This window comes from Chrysochloris asiatica, unplaced genomic scaffold, assembly GCF_000296735.1.
Source record: "Chrysochloris asiatica unplaced genomic scaffold, ChrAsi1.0 scaffold00091, whole genome shotgun sequence".
In the NCBI taxonomy this organism is placed as follows: Eukaryota; Metazoa; Chordata; class Mammalia; order Afrosoricida; family Chrysochloridae; genus Chrysochloris; species Chrysochloris asiatica.
In genome coordinates this window covers 9,741,659-9,745,454 of record NW_006408609.1, presented here as the reverse complement: position 1 = coordinate 9,745,454, position 3,796 = coordinate 9,741,659, and positions in this window count along the sequence as shown.

The following is a 3,796-nucleotide window of genomic DNA, read 5'->3' as shown; positions in this document are numbered from 1 at the left end:
CAGTGGTAGAGTATAAGTCTGAGAAAAACTGAAGGAATTTTCATCCCTTTGCCTTTCCAAAGCTTTGGGAAAGAAATCTCTATAAAGTATATATGTTGTTGTTGTTGTTAAGTGCCATAAAGTTGGTTCTGACCCATAGCAACACTGTATAGGGTTTCTGAGGAGCGACTGGTGAGCTTGAACCACCGACCTTGTAGTTCAAGCCAACTTTTCAGTCTAGCTCATTAACCCACAATGCCACAACAGGACTCAGTAAAGTAAATATAGGTACAGTGTATATAGTCATTAATGTTGCATTGCATTTATTATTGATGGAAATTGAGAGGTTAAAAAAAAGTTTTCCGCCATTAGAGTTAATACTCATGTTAAAATTAAGAGATTAATCAAGAATACAGAACCTGGAACTCTTTCCTAATTTAAAAAATTCACTATAAAGATTATATTGGGAAAAAAAAATACTGTGTGATTAGGGGTATCAAAGGAATGGTGTATTAAAGGAATTTACACATTTTCAAATCTTTAATAGAAACCTACTTCAATGAGGCAAAATTACATTCTTTCCATTTCACTTGATTCATATCACACAAAATGATATCTTTTCCTTTCTATTATCTATGCAATGTTAAGTTTAAATCCTTCATTCTGTGCCAACAAAATTTATTTCCATGTATTGGCTGTGGATTTGATGTGTAATGAAAGTAAATTATAATTGAAATGTAACTTGTAAAATGTAGAGAAAAGGTATGATCTCAAAAGGCTAGAAAGACAAATTAAATAATATAAAGCATGTAGTACAGAGAATTTCTGGCATTCTGATTTTTGTATTGCAGAATGGAAAAAATGATAAGTAACCTTTTTGGTTCAGTTTTGGGAAGATAAGATTAAATCAAATAAAAGGGGACTTGACAAAAGTGAAGCAATAACAGTTATAATCAATATTTATTGTGCACTCACTACATGCCAATCCTATTCTTGATTCTTTATACTCATTTAATCCTATACCTACTCAATAAAGTTGATACTGCTATTACATCCATTTCACAGATTAAGAAATTAAGGTCACACAGTTAATTAAATGGCAGTTTGAATTGCATTCTGGCAATGAGCCACCTATCTGAGTTTGTGATTATATCTAGTATGCTGTGTTAACTCTCAATTAAATTAATTGTTGTTGTTAAGTGTCCCCTGAATAGGGTTTCCACGGAGCAGCTGGTGAGCTTGAACTACAGACATTGCGGTTCAAACCGACCTTGTAGTCCAGCGTATTAGCCTGCAGTGCCACACCATTGTTGTTGTTGTTGCTAGGTGCCATCTAGTTGGTACCGACTCATAGCGACTTTTTACATACCAGAATGAAACACTGCCCGATCCTGGGCCAACCTCACTACTATTGCCATGCTTGAATCCACCAATGCTGCCACTTGGCCAATCCATCTGTCTGGGGGTCTTCCTCTATTTCTCTGACCCTCCACCTTACCAAACATGATATCCTTTCCAGTGACTGGTCCCTCCTGACAATATGTCTGAAATATGAGAGACGAAGTTTGGCCATATTGGCCTCCAAGGTGCACTCTGGCTGCACTTCTTCCAAAATAGATCTATTGATTCTTTTGGAAGTCCATTGAATGTGCCATAGGGGCCACACCATTAGTAGCTCAAAAATCATAATCGTGATATTATTTGTTGTTGTTGTTGTTGTATGCCATTGAGTAGGTTCCAACTCACAGCAACCTTGTAGACAGTTTCTGAGAGTGGTTAGTGGGTTTGAACTGCTGACTTTGTGATGACCAGTACGGTGCTTATCATATAATGCCATGCCAGGAGTCTATTACTTGTATGTAGTAATATTAGCTAAAATTTTAGAAAGAAATTTTTCTGTTTTTAGAGACTGTCAGTGAATGGGTCATCTACAGGCTTCTTGTTGTTGAGTGTTGTCGAGTCGGTTCCAACTCATAGCAACCCTGTATAGGGTTTGCATGGAGTGGCTAGTGAGTTTGAATCACCGACGATGCAGTTCAAATGAACTTGCAGCCCAAAGAGAATTTCCCACAGTGCCACACCAGAACTCTGTTTTGTAAAATTATTTAAACATAATGAAATTTAGAAATTTTATATGCATATTTTCCTTTCAGAAGTCATCTTGTAGGATCTCATATATATTACAATGATGTGCTATCCAATTTTGGATTTTTATTTTGAATTGTCTTGGAAAATTGGCATTTGGAAATATCCATAATGGTAATAAAAATATATTGTTCAAATTTGGACTTGCATGCTAGAAACAAATCTAGTTGTTAAAAATCAGTTGATAAAATAAGATGTAAATCTAAATAAGACTGATTTCTTATTGTGACTCAAGGTGGTAGTTATTTCCTGTCTAGAAGTTTTGGGGGACAGGGTTCTTGCTGATATTGTAGCTTACATAAATGTATAATTTATAGCCTTGAAGGAGCAACTTCTGATAATATACATCCTGACAAGTTTTATTAAAACTGACAATATTAGCAGCTCCTTGAACTGTACCTAATATCTTGCTTTTACACTTGAATGATTTGTATGTTTCAGAATTTATAATAGATAATAGAATCTTTGTTGGTGTGTTCCACATTTACCCTAACAATTGTTCTCAGGTACTGTTGAGTTGTTTCCAACTCATAGCGATCTTCTGTACAGCAGAAAAAAACACTACCTGGTCTTGCATCATTCTCACAATTGTTGCTATATTCTAGTCTTTGTTGCAGTCACTATGTTAATCCATCTTCTTTAAGATATTTTTCTTTTTCAAAATCTCTTTATGAAACACGTCTAATCCTTGCTTTTAAGGAGAATTCTGGCTATACATCTTCCAAGAAAGATGTGCTTGTTCTTCTGGCAGTCATGATAAATTAAATATTCTTCAATAACACCATAATTAAAAGGCATCAATTCTTCTTTGGTCTTCTTCATTTATTTTCCAGTTTTCTTATGCACATGAGGCAACTGAAAATACCATAGCTTGAATTAGGCTCACCTTAGTCTTCAAAGTGACATATTTGATTTTAACACTTTAAAGAGGTTTTTGCAGCAGATGTATCCAAATATAAAATGTCTTTTTTGACTGCGGTTTCTAATGGGTGTTGATTGTGGATCCAAGTAAAACTAAATCCTTTGCAACTTCATTGTTTCAACCTAACAATGTTGCTGTTATGGGCCTTCCAGTCAGCTCTGAATCATAATGACCCTATGTACAACAGGTTTATTCCTGTGCCATCCTCACAGTTGTTAGGTTTAAATCCATTGCTGCTATCACTGTGCCAATCCATCTCACTGGTGGCCTTCCTCTTTTTCTTTAATCCTCCACTTTACCAAGCATGATGTCCTTCTTCAAGGACTACTCTTACCTGATAATTTGTCCAAAGTAGAGAGACAAAAGTTGATCATCCTGGTTTCTAAGGAGTGTTCTGGCTATACGTCTTCCGACAGAGATTGATTTGTTCTTCTGGCAGTCCATATTATTTTCAATATTGTTCTCCAACACCATAACTCAAATACAACAATTCTTTTACAGTCTTTCTTATTCATTGCTTGAGCCAAGTACACCTTAGTCCTCAAACTGATACCTTTGCTGTTGAACACTTTAAAGAGGTTATGTGCAGAGATTTGCCTAATGGAATACCTCATTTGATTTCTTGGCTACTGCTTCTATAAAAGTTGATTATAGGGAGAACAAACAAGATGGTGGATTGGGTAGAAGTGCAGGGAGGAGCTCCATTGGCAACAACACAGAATACCACACCAAGCAGTCTCAGGGGATGGT